Below are 16136 nucleotides of genomic sequence, written 5' to 3'. Positions count from 1 at the left end.
CATTCTATGAGTCTGTGATTCCCAGTACTCTGGTCCAGCAGGTGACTCTTTGTAACTGGTCTGAGGGAACCCCTTTTGGAAAGAGTGGAGAAGGGGACACATCCTTCCCCTCTGCAGCCTAATTCCAGCCTGTGGCATTTCTGAGATGCACCATTTCCCCCAGCATTGTGCATTTAACACCAAACCTTTTTTCTTTGATTGAGGGCTTTTAAGTAGGACGTGATACTCCTGTGCTAGCCAAATGGCTTTGATTCTGCCATGCAATGTGGTGTACATGAGTCCAGGTTAGAGGGGTTATAAACACCCATTCCTTTGCAGAAGTTGAGAGTAAATGAAATCAAAGCTCACTACTGCAGTTCTAATTTTTCCTAATGGTCCATGTGGTTTTTTGCACTTCTTACTGGATGCAAGGGGATGTTGCATCAGTGTGTACATGCTATGTCCTTTGCTAGTCCACAGCTCTCATGCCAGGTTCAAGAGGGGGTGCTAACAACAGCTAGGTCTAAAAAAGGTGTATTTATATAAATCCTGGAGACAAATCACTCTAATGGGTGGTGACTTGCAGCAAACTTGTAGCCAGAGGAGGACGGATGGTTTTGAGCAGGGGTGTTGTGACCTGAAACTTAAGCCTGTGACTGGGTCACTGCCCTTCTTTCAAGTTGTTTTCACTGGGGTGGAAGCTTTCTTGTTACGCATGGAGTTGCATCCAGGGAGGATCTGAAAAGGTCGCTTAACCCTTTGCAGTGAAAGCAGAAAGGAATGATAATACAATAAATCCAGACCAAGCCAACCATCCCCCCAAAAAGACCTTGAAAGGTTGAAAAATACCCCACAAGGAGAATGCTGGGTTTGTATTGTTCAGCAAACAGCCTGAATTTGGGTTGGGGTTGCATCAAAGCTTTATACTGAAATTCAGTGCCATTTGGGAGGTAGCGCAGGTAACAATTCCCTTCATCTTTGCTTTAATGTGTTTGACTGAATTACAGTGCAAATCCTGGGCTGTATAAATACCAAGCAGGAGGAAAAAAAAAAGCCCAGCAGAAACCACAGGCATTGTTCAGGCAGTTCTTTGATGTAGTTCACCCATGAATATAAACTGTGAGCCTTGTGGGATGGTTTTGGGCTAAAAGGGGCTTGAGACTGGTTTGTTGGGTGCCTTATAAAAACACTTCATAGACGTTTCCCTTCCCATCCTTTCTCTCTTAACGTGTGTGCTTTGCAGAAGAGGTGTTTGTACTCTCCCAAGATTTTGCTGCACGAATACAGGTTGGGTTCCACAATTTGTGCATACATTGAACACCTTGAATGAGATAAGTCTGGGTTCAGGCGCTGCTGGAGCCATCTACATTAGCATCTTGGCTTTCACTGTGCTGGTCAAGAATGATGTGTCGCTTGGGGCATATCCTGCAGGCGCTGTTGGAGTCAGGAATGGGACTGCATTGGCAGGGCAGCAAGGGAGGAAGGGACAGGGTGATTTGGCAGCTGGGCTGTTTGTTTGGGAGTGTGTGGGGAGGACTAGCCCATGAAGCTTGGGAATGAATTTGGCCTGGTACTTAAGTACCAGCTCCCAGGAAATTGCCATCAGGGTAATTAGTGTGTGCTGACTTATTTGTACAATGATAACAGCAGGAAAGTATTGAAGCAGGAAAACCAAACACATTATTCATCTGAACCTTCAATCCCCAGCCTTTACCTGACAGTTCACTATTTGCAATATGCAGGTCTATTTTTAGGCTTCCGAGCCAGGCAGGCTGTTTTCTTCTTTGTTTGTTTTGCGTTTTGGTTTTTATTTTGCTGACATAAATTGGAAATGGATCTGGGCTTAGAGATAAACAAGTGCATTTTAAAAATAAACCTTTTGAGTACCAAGGAGTCTTCTGTGGGAGCAATGAAGCATCGGTACAAGGCTTTCAAAACTTGTGCCCTGGATACGAGAATGATACTAGATATGAGATCCCTGTTGCTATTGGAAGTACTTGGTGTGACCATGAGCATCTTCTTCAGCCCAGGTTTCCCTGCTCAGTGATGAGCACTTTGTAAGGAGCCAGTTTAGAATTGCCCTTTGAGATCTGAGCACCAAGGAGAAGGTTTAGTAACTTGGGTAATAATTATTACTAATGAGGCTGTGGGAGAATGACATGGGGTCACAGGAGTTTGTGGTCGTGAGGCATTCGAAGAGGATGTTTGGGGAAGGGCATCCTTACATGGTGTGAGTATATGGAAGAGCTGTTAGAAAGCAGGAGGTGTTGGAAAACCATGGAAAAAAGTGGGTGTGGAGAAACGGGCGGATTCACCTTGGAATGGAAACAATGGGGATGAAAGTATTTGCTCTGCCCTTCCTTTCCATTTTCCCCTCTCCTTTTTACAGCGGTGTCACCCCCAGCCACCTGCAGCAGGGATTCCCTGCCAGGCACTTGTGCTAAATCCTTTGAAAGCTCCTCTTCTCCTTTGGTGATTAGAAGGAAATAAAAAGGGTGGGGGCAGAAGACAGGCTGTCTGCAGGGAAGGGAGCTCAGGGGCCCCAGGGTTTCTCCTGGAGAAGAGTTTTGTGAACAGCTGAGGAAATCACCAGGCAAAGCACCTCCCGCAGCCAGCAGCTATATCACAGGCGCCCCTAGCCGCAAATGAAATGCAGATAAATCAGAGTTAAAGTGCCTTTTTTAAATACCAAAGGCTTTTAAGTATTTCGAGCCAGCCATCAAAAAGGTGACTTGCCATCTCCATATCTTGAGATCTTTGCATGGAGCCTGCATGCCTCCCTGGAAGGTGAGGCTTAGGCAAGCAGCAGCAATGCAGCTCAAATCAAAGGTAAATGAGTGAAACTTGTGACCTCCCTTATGCAAGATTCAGCCTGGGTGACTCAGTAGTCCTTAAAGTCTTAGGAATTGATTCCCATGCTTTGCAGCCCCAAAAGCTCATCCCCATCCCTAGCACTCCCAGCCTTTTTCAGCTGTGTGCAGGTCCAGGGTTGGAGGAGGCTGGGTTTGACTGCAGTCTCCTGGTTTCTTAGGGAGCAGTAGGTTAGTTTACTCTCTTAATGCTATTGCTGTAACAGTGGATGGGGTTGCACATTTTAAGCCCTGAAGGAAGAAGAAACGGGTGAGGGAAGGTATTGGAAATGCACAACCATAAACCAACATCATGATGATGGAAACTTCATACAAACCAGCCAGGAACTATGATTTGCTTTCTGCTTGCAGGAAGGGCTGGACCAGGGCATTTGCATCCTTAGGGCTTTTCAGCTGTTTAAGGGAAAATGCAGTAAGGGGCTGCATCCTGGGACATGCTTTTGAGGCTTAGGAGAACCCAGCAGATGTGTAAATACTGGAGTTGAGAAGTACAAAGGAAACCTGGAATCCTAAATATGATTAACATCAATGGGTGTTTCAGAGTTTGGAGCTTTGTTCCTTTAGTTCAAGTGCCTCTAGTCAGGAGAGTTTTATGTGCTTTTCATAGAATCATAGACCAGCCCAGGTTGGAAGGGATCTTGAAAGTTCATCAGGTCCAACACGTGGGAAGGGTAACCTAGGTGAGATTGTCTAGCACCTTGTCGATCTTGAAAACCTCCAGTGATGGGGACTCCATCACTTCCCCAGGGAGGTCGTTCCAGGGTATGATTTTTCTCACTGTAAAAAGCGTATTTCCTATACTGTGCTTTGTTTCTGCCCCATCAGTGTAATGTTTTTACTTGCTTTGGTCTGGTTCTGATTTTTCCTAGTTCTTTAGCTGGAAAACAAAATATCAGTGTGGATTTCTGTTGTAACAGCATCTCACTTTGCTGCTCATGGTGGGAATCTGGCGCTTTTGTTGCTCTTCAGCAAAACCCACATCTTGATAGTGATGGGGTGCAGATTGACCTCTGGGGCTGTAAGGGCCCAACCACTGATAATTTGGCCTCTTTGTTCTTTGTACCACATTAATTTTTAGGTTTTAAGGTCATGGTGCTTGTTTAGTCTGACTTGCTGTGTAACAGATATTCCTTGAATTAGTTTCCACTCTGGGTTCATCAGTTGTGGACGGACCCAGATGTGCGTTTTTGGGGTGGAATCCAATCTCACTCTAAGCATCGACAGTGCTGGATCACTGGCCATGCCAGTTGTGGCACTTTTCCCTCTGTTAATTACCTGCAGTGTTGGAAAACGGTACCTTTGTTTCTAGTTTGTTTTCTGCCGAGCTTCAACTTTCAACCTTTGGTCTTGTTATGCCTGTGTCTGGTAGGCTGAAGAGCACTCTTCCTGACAGGTACTTACAGGCTGCGAGGTACCTTTTAACTTTCTCTTTGATTGACTTCCTTGAGCTCCTCGGTACAAGCCTGGTTTTGTTCTTGCGGCTGTCCTCTGAACTCACTCCAGTTTTCCCAGCATTTTTCTTGCAGCGTGGGTACAAGCATTAAACCTCACACTCCCATCGGCTGTGCCAACCCAAGGCCCAAAGATAACAGGGCCTCTCTGCTGGTACGTGACATCCTTCATTTGGATGGCCAAGCATTGCAGACCTGCCTTGAAGCTCATGTTGGGCTAATTATGCCTCTTGCCTCAGCCAGTCCTGTAGGCCTTGTGTGTTTGAAAAGTTTCCATGTAGCCATTTGTTTTATGCGCCAAACATCTCATTAGTCTTTTTGATGTATTTTTCCCTTGGTTTGTATTCTGAAAGGAGTTGTAGTTTAACATTTCTCACTGTACCAGCCGCATGTCAAAAATCTTAATATAGCTGAGAGTTGCTAGGAATGTATTCCACAGAACTGGGGGGAAGGCAAGTGGTTCCCAACAGGGAAATAACACTGAGATGTATCTCCAGTGTTTGGTGGGACAGGATAGACTGCATGCCACTGGGCTCCAGAGTCCTGCAGGTTTTTTTTTAACTCTTCAGCTCTTAATGGATTGCTTTCTCCCATGGAAATTAACCATGGAGTTGGTTAACCTGCAAGTTCTGTGCCAGCCAGATCTGTTGCTGCTGGCTGTTGAGTGTAGCACCAAACCCTTTGCTTGAGAGTCATGGGCTGAGTGCCCCCCTGGAGGGTTTGGGTCAGTGTATTTCCAGATGTGAGACACAGAGGATTGGCTGTATTTCCAATTGGGGTGCTTTTACTATCAGTTTTATGTTGTTTCTTACGTATTTATAATGACTCAGAGGAAACAGAGGTGTTGATCTGAATGGCAACCTGGAAAGCCTTTTGGTAATAACAACCAGATGTTTCCTTAGCACATCTGCTTAAGCCACTGTTGAAGTCAGTGCCTTCAGCAGCCCTGCTGGTGCATTTTGCTGCCTGCTGCTATGTGTGATGCTAATTTACGAGCGATGCAGGAATCAGGTAGTGGCAGAAGCAGGGACATCCAGCTGCTGAGGAGCTGCGGAGAGGAAGGCACTCCAGACTGTAACCCAAATTATTCTTGCTTTTACCATTCAGATAGGGTGTTTGGAGGTAGTCTAGCATGTAATTGTAAGTACTGTGCCCCAGGTTTGCCTGGTTACATGTCACTGTCTGTGTGTGCTGCTGCAGCTGAGCCATGTGGGCGAGAACATTGTCCATCTGAACATTGACTTCAGCCAAGAACAGGACAAGTTCTGCTTGTACAGAGACCAATGTGTGAAAAGATACTCCTGCCTGTCCCCTTATTTGCGGGAAGCTGTTCCACTCCCCGGTTATATCCGTGTTTAGCACTTCAACACTGCCTTGCTAATCCCTGTGCCAGGATTCTCAGCATGTGGTGTTCCTCCCAGGGAGGGTCAGCTTTGGGACAGCTCCACTGCCTCGTGCCAGGGCTTTGGGCAGCCAGGATGCTACTGGAAGCTGTGCTTTTAATGTCACTGTGTCGGCATCGTGCCCTGCCTTGGGGAATATCATTGGCAGCCTGAGGGTAACACTGCAATTCCAGATGCCCTGTGCCATGCAGTCTCTTTCTAGGCTGCACATTGCAAGCCCTTGTTTTATGGTCACAGCCCTTCCAGCCCTAGTGTGTGCTGCAGCGCCTGACAACGCACTGCTCTTTCTCCCTCTTCCTCAATGACTTCTACACGTCACAGAGCACATGTCTTCAGAGCAGAGCAGTTTGTGTTGCTCACTGGAAAGCAATGATGTGGACACTTTGTCTTGAAAGGTACTTGGCAGCCACAAGAAAAAGGAACTCATCACCCAAAATTAGGGCTAGTGTGTCATCTCCTTGCAGGGGTGGTGAGGTGATGTTGCAGGTTGTGCATGTTAAAATCGGGAAGAAGGTGGAAGCATGTGGTTGGGGTGTAACAAAGGACTTCAATGGAGAGGAGACGTTGATGTGGTAGGTGAGATGGATGGCCCAAAGGTGAAGATCTCATCCTATTCATGTTTCTTCCCTTCCAACGCATGACACACACAGCACCATGACCTGGCCAAGGATGGGCCATCAAGTATGTGTGGTTACAGGCAGGGAGCAAGCCTGGGAAAGTGCTTTGCAGGATGGAGATGGATGTGACGAATAATGATGTATGACCCAAGAGGAGCCTACAGTAGCTTGGTATGTCTGTGTGGGGCATTTAGAGAGCTGGGCCCAGAAACAGCACAGCAGGTCTTGGAGCAGAAGAAGCATATAAACGCTTGACATGTAAATATAGAAAGCAGCAAGAGATGGTCAGAAAAACCCAACTCTGGAGTTGTGGATGTTATTGCCACCGTCATGGCTGAGGGCTTACAATTCCTATCTTTCTGCTGTGTTTCTGTTTCTGTCTGTACACAAAAAAATGCTAGTTTTGACAAACTTAGAATTTAATCTAGGTCTGATTTTTGGAGGCTTTCCTGTCTTGTCACTGGACGAGTCTTTTGCATCCATGGATCAATGTCACATTAGTATTAATCAACATGCAATGTAGTCTGTTTACTAGTCTATATGAACCTTATATGAAGGTTCTAGTCTATATGAATCTAGACATAGTAGTCTATATGAATAGACTATATGAATAGACATACCAATGTGAATATAGTCTATATGAGTAGACATACTAATCTATATGAATCTAGACATACTACTCTGTATGAATCTATATGAATCTTTAGTTGAGCACTGGAATGGTTTTAGGTAGAATTCAAATGTAGAAGTAACTGTATTGCATTGTGTATTAAAATCATTTAATTTGATGAAAGTAGCTCGGTGTTTCCTTTGTCGGCATTTGAACTGACTGGGTACTTTTCACCATTATGCCACCATGCTGAAGTTCAGTGCACCCTCAGGAGAGAGACAGCTTCAATAAATCCTCCTTTTTGAGGAAAGTAGAGTAAAATTTTGGAGAGGGTTTGCCTCTGGCAGTACCTAAACTTTCCAGCTGCATTGGTATTTGAAATGACTCTTTGTTTCTAAAGCAAGTTACATTGAAAAGTGTAAAAGTTAATGACACCAAAGGGAAAAATTCCAACTGTTGAAACAAAGTGCTTCAGATCAAAGCTAGTTTGAATTTAACAATCTTCAAAATGTCAAGGTTTTTTATCTTCATTTTTCCCCCCACTCATTTATAATGGGGAAAAAAAAGGTCTTGAAACCCTCCAAGGATGATAGAACTGGGGTTTTTTTCAGCTATCTTTGACATAGAATCATAGAGCTCGGGTTGGAAGGGACCTTCAGAGGTCATCTAGTCCAACCCCTTGTTCATCTCTGTTTGAGTACTACCTTCTGTTGGCTGAATTTGTAGGCACGAACAAGGTGTTCTTTCATCAATACTGCAGGGTCAGGGTATCCCCTGAAGGGTGAACCAGACATTATTCTTATAATACTAACAGAAATCATGTATAAAACCTGAACATTTGTCAGTCTGTCCCTATCCAGGTATTAAAATTGTATTTTCCTTACAGGTGCATCCACAGTTGGGATGATGGAGCCTGACGAGCCACAGTTTCACTTGGATTACAGTATTTCAGACTTCCTGAACTTGCCCTCCCCTAGTCCTTGGGGGCAGGGGAGCTTAAGTTTGTATCTCCAATATCACACAAGGAGAAAGAATGGAGTTGGCTGCTTTGCACAAGTAACTAGAATCAATGTTGTGTTGCTGTTGGGAGCACTCAGAAGGAGAAAAGACTGGAGTCTAGCTCTCATTTTAGAGAGGATTTTGTCCAATAGGAATATGCAGAAGGGAAGATACAGGAAGAAGGAGGAGAGGTGGTGATACAAGGCATCTTCCTGACCTCCAGAATGGGACTGCAGCTTCATAACAAGGTAAAAATAACAACCCAAACCACCCAAACGTTTTCTCTCTTTCCTATCCCAGTCAAATATCCACCAGGCAAAAAGTGGGATGAGTCCAGACATTGATTTTTGATCGAGTGATTTCTCTTTTTGCTCCCAACCTCCATCCTTTTCCCCTGTCCTCTTCCCGTGTCCTATGTCACCCGTACCTGCCTCTGCAGAGCCCATTGCAGAGGCCAGCAGACACTTGAGCAGGCTTCATGTAAAAATGATCAGCAAATCTCTATAGTCTTACTTCTCCGTGTATCTGAGACTTAACTTTTCAAGCATCTGTTTTGTCACAGACATACATATTAAACGCATTGCTTCTGGAGAAGTCTTTGTGCCTTTACTTTATGCCAGAAGAACTTGGTGCCTTATTTTTGGAAGTGAGGATGACAAGTCTCACACTCACCTGCACTGTTTGCAGCTCCAGAGCACAGTAGTATTTTCCAGACTGATGATACACGAAGAGCTGTATGTATTGCACTGCCTCAATCCAAAGCCGCAAGAGGAGAGAGACAGGAGCTGAAAAAAACAGAGCAAACTTTCCTGTTTTCAATTTATCACCTTTGGAGAACTGAAAAACATTGGTTGCAGAAAAGAAAGTTGAAGCTTGATTTCTCTTTTAGCTTTTCTTCTGCTGCAAATGATTTTCCTCATAAACATGTGTGGGTCGTTGCTTGTTGTGCCCTGGGCTCTGGAGCACTCCAGGCATTCCTCAGAGGAGAAGGCTGGCCAGAGGGATGTCTTAAGCTTGGTCTCTTCTAGCAATACAACTCAATGGGCATGAGGGACATGTGGCTTTGCTCTGCTGCATGTTGTGCAGTCTGGCTGGTTCATGTGAAGGCTGTATGGTGGTGAGTGTGGAAAGCGTTCATCAGACTCTTACTCTGAGGTTTCTGTGTGATGTTGTCATGATGGCAGTGATGAAGGCCATGCCAGGATGTGCATGTAGACCTTCCGTAATAAATCTGGCAGTGATGGAAAATGCTGAATTGAACTCCAGTGAGTTTAAAATCCCCTGATTTTTTGCAGATCAGAGGTTTTTTCATCCCTGTCACCCCATGTCTCAGCACAGATGGAAGGACCATCTCTTAGGATTAGCAAGAAGTTTATCATCTCTGTGACTCATTCAGTTGTTGGTTTAACTGCTGATATTTCCAGTGAGAATGCCAATGACATGGGTAGATCTCGTGATGGGAAGGTACTACTGGCCAGGAAACAACACTGATTTCACATCAGTGAAGAGACTGTCTATGACAAAGTGCGTGTCTACTACATCTCTACGGCGGGTTTGAATCAGAGAGAGGAAGGCTGCTTTAAAAATCTGTGTCTGGCTCAGTTCTTTGGAAGCACCAAATTGAGATATCTGCAAGCCAAGTGTGAATTTCTGTTTCAGAGTGGACATTTGGATGTTAATCAGTTTGAGAGTGAAATCCTCCCATTGAAAAGGGATTGTGTGGGATCACGTGATACACATTGAACAATAGCCATGGTTTTGAAGATGAGAGGGAATATAAGTAGCTGCACAGAGAGAGTTTGATGTCTCCCTTGATGATAACCAAGAGATGAAAGATGGTAAGAAACAGCTCTCTAGGGGAGAGCCTTCCCCGGCAGGTCCTTCCAGTAAGCAGTGGTTAAATGTGCTAAGAACTCCTTGGGGGTGTCCTTGAGTTATCCCTATGGATCAGATGCTCCTGTCAAAGCTCAGGTCGGTGAGTTCATTACTCTGAGCAACCTAAGTCAGGCATTGTCTTGCCCAGTGCCATGTTTATATGGATTAGCCCAGGTCACTTAAATCAGAGGTGCTAAGTTGGATTTGGCAGAGGAACATTGCAGCACTGAGTGGACTGATGGTCCTGCTCTATCAGCAAGGGCTTCTCTCAGGAGACTGGAGTTCAGCCATCGTTCCTGTGTAATTCTGTCACGTAACCCCTCCTTTTCCTCCCCTGGAAAGCATCTGTTGGCACTTCGTAAAGCACCAGTCATACCTGTGAGTACAAGTCCCTGTGTAGCAAGTAGGATTTAAGAGGAGCAGACCTTAGAAAATCCCACACAGCCCCATCTTCATTAGTCGTGTAGTGTTATTGTCTCCTTGGTGGCTTGATGTGTGGAGAGACGTACAAGCCCTTGTATCTCTCCAAAGAAGGATGGAGTGTAATTTGGCGTTTATTATTTCATTGCATCAGCTTTTCTGAGTCTGGGAGTGCTCTTAGCACAAGCAAATAAATTACCCGTCTCATTTTGCTGCGTGCTCTGCAGCCAGCCATATGTTTGAGCCTGATAGAGATTCTTATCTTGTGGGCTAAAATTACTCAATGGAGGATGACATTTCTTATCAAGGGCTTTGCTGAATCAGAGAGTAGCCCTGGCACCCAGCTCTGAGACACCGCTTCTCTTTGTCCAGCCTCCAGGCCTGGCGATAAGTGGATTTGTGTCTGTAGGTCAGAGGTGCTTGCGTCAAGGTTTTGTTGCAGATGGAGGCTCTGAGGATTGTGCGTGTGCCCAGGAGGACATGGGATTGAGGAGGGGAAGTGAGGATGTTCTTTTAACTAAAACAGAAGGGCGTACATCTGTGCAAACACATCTTTGCTTGGAAGGTCCTTGTATGCACTGCTAATAACTTCAGGCTTCACAGCCAGTAGGAGCCAGGGACCCTCTTCTCCCACTGCACACAAAGTCTTTTGCTTCAAATTAGGTGGTATGAATAACCACCTCCTCCTACCAGCAGCTGTAGCTTTTCTAGACTTACACCTTGCATAAAGCTTTGCCTCTCCATCCTACCGCCTCTTTAATGGATGGGTTATTTTCCCTCCTCTGTTTCTCATTCTCTCTTGAATGCTTTGGAGTTTATCTGGTACCTGCTGATGATTCAAGGTGTTCTCTGGCTGTTTACGTAGGAGAGAGCCAGGGAAAAACAACTGTTCTTCATTACAGCTTCTTCCCACACAGCATCTTCCCTTTGCCTTCTCTTTGCAGTACAGAGCTGACAGCACGGGGTGTTCAGCTTCTGCAATGCATCCGCACAGAGCTCTAGATGGAGAGAGGAGGGACCTGTTGATGGATTGTCCTCTCCTATAGCTGAGCTCTGTCCACAAGGGCAGGTTTGTCCTGAGGAGCCCTCCTGGGCAGAAAGCAAGGCCAGCCACCCACCCAGCACCCAAGCATGGTCCAACTCTCCGTTAAGAGGTTTCTGGAAAGGCAGCTCTTAATTAGCATCTTTTTTTTCTCCTTGCAAGAGGGTGTCTTTGACATCCAGTACTCACAGTGTTGTACTAGGGACAGGGCCAGGATGTCTCAGCTCAGAGTGAATCTGGTAAAATGACCTCTTCCACAGAGACTGGATGTGCACCTTGGGTTTCTTCTGCTCAGTGTTGTCAAGTGAGTTTTTCTGTGACTATAGCAAGTTACTTCACTCACCCTTTAATTGCAAGTGTCTTCAAGCTGGCCTGTGGCAGCCATATAACGCACAGCAGGAGGTCAAATCCCAAGTGTCCAGCAAAAGACATTCTTTAGGTTGGTGTAAGTTTGACAACCATTCCGGATATGGTGAGGACATTATGGCTGAGGCTCCCACCATGAGCACCCTCACTGGCTCAGCCCTGGCATGCTCTTAAGAGCATGGGACAGGTTTTGAAGCGATGCTGCCTGGAGGAGACTGCTTCATTTCAAAGAGACAAACACCCGGCACTGCTTTCTGCATGATGCCCAGAGACAACAGCTCTATGTGGTGTGGGGAGGGACAAGACTGTGCTGTGAGTGACTCCTTGGGAAGACTCTGCTGCCATTTGCAGCATCCCCTTGGCATGGGACATCCCTCATGCAGGGTGATAGGGGCAGAGAACAGGGCTGGGGATGTGCAGCCTTCTTCCTGCTTCTGAAATAGCCTGGTTTTGAGTTTTTTCTGTGTCCTGCTTTCTGTCATGTGTCCCAGCACCCATCACAGCTCTCAGCATGGGGGGTCCCAGAACCTCTGGTTGTTGTCACACATGGGCTGGGTCCCTCTTCCTTTAGACTTTCTCTCTTCACCATTTTCCTCCCCCAAATCATGCTGAGTCACCCTGGCCTTGCTACAGAGACCTCGAGCTGGCCTGTCAGCCTCTGGCCCTGTGCCACTTGGTTGAGCAACCACTGTCCAAATACCATGCAGTCACGTTGGAATGGGGGGTCTCCAGGGAGGTGCATGACCAGCCAGCCCTTGGGCTTTGCTCCCCGGACGGGTCCGAATAACATCATAGCATAGTTATCACACCATGGGTTTTTCCCTGTTACCTGGCTCCAGCCAGCATAACCAGGTCACTCCCAGCTGAGCCAGCCCAGCTTGTCCAGCTGGGTGCCCGCTCCTCATCCTGCTGCAGCATCGTGTTGGATTCAGGCAGCATACTCACAGTGTGCACCCTGTATATCCAGTGGTGTGCACCTTATATATCCATGGTGTGTACCCAACCTATGTACTCACAGTGTGCACCCTGCATACCCATGGCTTGCACCGCTTATACCCACAGTGTGCAATCCACATATCCATGGCATCACAGCATGTACCCCACATACCCACGGCCATGCACCCAGTGTACCCATAGCACGTACATCTCCAGCATGCCAAGATTACATACCAGGTGGTACTTGGGGTGATGAAAAGAGCTCAAATCTTTGCTTTCAGTTCCCAGATTGAGTCTGCAGCTGGAAAAAAAAAAACAAACAAACTTGTCGTTTTGTTTGTCAGGTGATTTTTGTATGGAAGCCACCAGGGTACAGTCAACCTGGAACCTTCAGTACTCTTGCTGAAAGCCATTTTATGGGCTAAGCTTGCATGCTCAAAGAGGAAGGCTGAAGTGTTTCCATTGCTTGGCTGGGATGTTGTCAGTGCCCAGTTTTGGCCTGCTGTGGCACAGCCTTAGGTGACGTTGCAGCAGACACCTGTGGAGCAACCTGTGGTGTCTGTGCTTGACTGTACCTGGCAGCCATCCCACGTATAGCTTTTGGAGTACAGGAATAGGGACTGCATGGGCTGAACTACTAAATATTCCCAAATCCTCAAATCCCCACATCTGTCCAGCACCGCTACTGACAGCCAAGTAGGAGTCACTGAGTCTGGAAGAGCCTCCAAAACATCTGCTCCGTGATTAGAGCTTCCTAGTACCAGTATGGGCTCCTGCATGTGAAGCAGGACAAGGCGGCAGAAATCCATTACACTGTGGGGAAGAAGCGGATGAACTTGGTCCCTTGTTTTGAGCAGGTCAGAAAAAGATGCTGAGGACAAATGCTGTGTCCTACACCCTGCATTTGCTTGAGCAAACTCTCAGTGCCAGCTCTTCCCCATCCAGTTTCTGTCCTCACGACCAAATTGTGCTTGATCACTTTCCCACCTGATTTGTTACAGTAACAAACAGCTCATTTAGGTAATTGCCATCTAGCTTTAATTATGATTCTCCCTCCATGCCTTTTTATCCCAAAGGGGAAAAAAAAAGGGAGGTTCATTTTGATTGCTTCAGAGTATGGAGCGTGCAACCGGGTGCCCTTGACTTCGGCAGTGATTTAAGCGCACGTGTAAGTGCTTTCCTGATCAGAACCAAAACCACAGTAAATCTTGGTGACTCGCAGCGGGAGTCTTTCATCTGCAGGAAGCTCTGTGTAAGTGAAGGAAGCATTGACAGCTCTTGGAGCCAACAGAAAGAATGTGTAAATCCTGGCAAGGAGGTGCATTACTGTGGAGTTCAAAGCATGACAGGCTCCTCTATGTATTCTATCTCAGTTGTCAGAAGTTAGCTCTTAAAATGTGATGTTAGGGATGGGGACTGGGTTCTTCTGTGCTTTCTGAACTCTGCCAGCCATTCAGAGGGCGGCTACTGCCCTGTGCCACAAACTCCTGCTGGCTGAGCATCGTGGGATGCAGGATGAAGCTGTGCTGGAGTCACTCGTTTCCTTTGGTGCTGCAGGAGTAACTTTACAAAGCAGAGCTTTCTGTAGCTCAGGAAATGTTTTTCTGCTGACTGCATCCCTAGTTAGTGATTGGCCTCCCCCTCCGGGAGGTGAGGCAGGAAGAGTGAAGTTCTAGCTGAAGGTCTTTCAAAATTAGTCTGATTTTTATGTTTTGGCATTTTTTTTACTGATCCCTGGATTATTCTTTAAGGGACCTTTCACTGGGCTCTGCAGAATGATTCATTTCTTCTGACAGCTTTAAAGAGGGAAGTGTCCTGGTGATGCTGCACAACTCCAGAAGCCTGCATGGAATGCAGTCAGGTGGTAATGCCAGGAGGAAAGGATTAGAGGTGGAAACAAATGCAATTTATGCAAAGATATGAAGAAATTCAGCCCGGTGAGGGCATTGAGCAGCAAAACAGCTTCCCAAGGAGACACAGGGCATCATTGCTTCATTTGTGTGACACAGGGAAGGATCCAGCTCTCTTCCCCAGGGGATCGGCTGGTGCATCTTTTCCATCTCTAATGTCTCCGCTTCCTCCTATCTGATGTAAATAATTTATAAGGATTGAAACATGATCATGGGGCCATCTGTGCAGGAGGAAGGATAGAGCCTGGGGCCAGGCAGCATGCAGGAGACCTGGTACCTAGTGCAGTGCCTGTTCTTCATGGGCAGGATGCCAGGGGAGCAAGTGAGGTATAGGTGCCTGAGCCCTACTAAAGTCACCCACCTGGTTGTTTTGTTCTTTTCATCCTTTTCTCCATGTCTTCCCCACCCCTCGCCTTTTCCTTTTTCTGCTTCTTTTTTTTTAATCCTTCCTTTCTTTTCCTCCTGTTTTTTTTTCCCTTTTCTCCACTGTTTACCACTATGTTCTGCATGTGAAATACTGACAGCTCTTTGCCAGGCAGTAGAAGCTTTTAGCTGTAATTGAGCTGCGGGTATTTTGGCTGCATAGGAACTAAACAAGGGGGCTGTTGCTTCTGTACTGGTCCTGCTTGAACCTGGTGATGAACAATCACCTGTCGATGCAGAAGGGAAGCCTGTGGAAAGCCGTGCTAGCAGTGGAGTGAGACATGGCTCAAGGTGGCAGTAGGCAGGAAGATGTTTCTCCCTCTTTGCCTTCAGTGTATGTAAGTAGCCAGTGAGGCGTGGTCTAGTATGGGTATGTGGTGAAGCTGCAGCAGAGTTTGACTGGCAGGTCCCAGGATGTTTGCACAGGTCCTTCATGCTCTCTGGAAAGCAGCATGAAGTCCAGCCACATCTTGCTAGTTGTGCTGTTCCCTTGCAGCACTTGTAGTCTTGCTCCTCACCTGGCGTTCCAGAGATTGGGGCAAGATGATGCAGAGTCCTTTTGCCATTCAGAAGGGTGGATTAGCAAACGTAGCAGCCAGACATGTTAATCAGAGAGATGAAATATAGAGCCCAGACTCAAGGAGTGGGCTCACCTCCAAGAGAGCTGCCTTTATCTACCCCAATGTCCTGATGGAATGGCTCTTCTGTAAGGAAAGGCTGGGGGAGTTAGGGTTGTTCAGCCTGGAGAAGGCTCTGGGAAGACCTTATTGTGGCCTTTCAATATGTAAAAGGACTTAAAAGATGGAGACAGACTTCTTACTAGGTCCTGTAGTGACAGGACAAGGGGCAACTGTTATAGACTGAAAGTGAATAGATTTAGATTGGACATAAGGAAGAAGCTTTTTACAATGGGGGTGCTGAGGCGCTGGCACAGGTTGCCCTGAGAAGCTGTGGCTGCCCTGTTCCATGTTCAAGACCAGGTTGGATGGGGCTTGGAGCAACCTGGTCTAGTGGAAGGTGTCCCTGCCCATGGCAGAGGGGTTGGTCTAAATGATCTTGAAATTCCCTTCTGACCCAAACCGTTTTCTGATTCCTCAAATCCTCAAGTTGTGATCCCCTATTGCAGTTGTACATTTGCATTAACTGAGAGGAAGGAAACATGGCAGTTTCAGTCCATTCAGTGTCAGGGACATGCTCATGCCAAGAAACTGGTGGCAGCTGCTGTGGCTTGGAGG

At 46.5% G+C, this 16136-nt stretch overlaps 1 long non-coding RNA gene across 1 annotated transcript in view; it reads left to right on the top strand.

The window, feature by feature from the left end:
• The window catches only part of LOC130610165 (uncharacterized), a 131105-nt gene that overhangs the window by 92409 nt on the left and 22560 nt on the right, over positions 1-16136 (top strand). Inside the window, exon 3 of the long non-coding RNA XR_008974974.1 lies at positions 7817-8177. This is a non-coding gene — a long non-coding RNA (uncharacterized LOC130610165). The remainder of the gene's footprint in view (positions 1-7816; positions 8178-16136) is intronic.

Source organism: Pezoporus wallicus, unplaced genomic scaffold (genome assembly GCF_028554395.1).
Source record: "Pezoporus wallicus isolate ANWC-B61680 ecotype Strahan unplaced genomic scaffold, APGP_CSIRO_Pwel_v1 contig_7545, whole genome shotgun sequence".
NCBI classification, from domain to species: Eukaryota; Metazoa; Chordata; class Aves; order Psittaciformes; family Psittacidae; genus Pezoporus; species Pezoporus wallicus.
The sequence above is the reverse complement of the archived record's forward strand: the minus strand, read 5'-3'. Positions and strand labels throughout refer to the sequence as shown.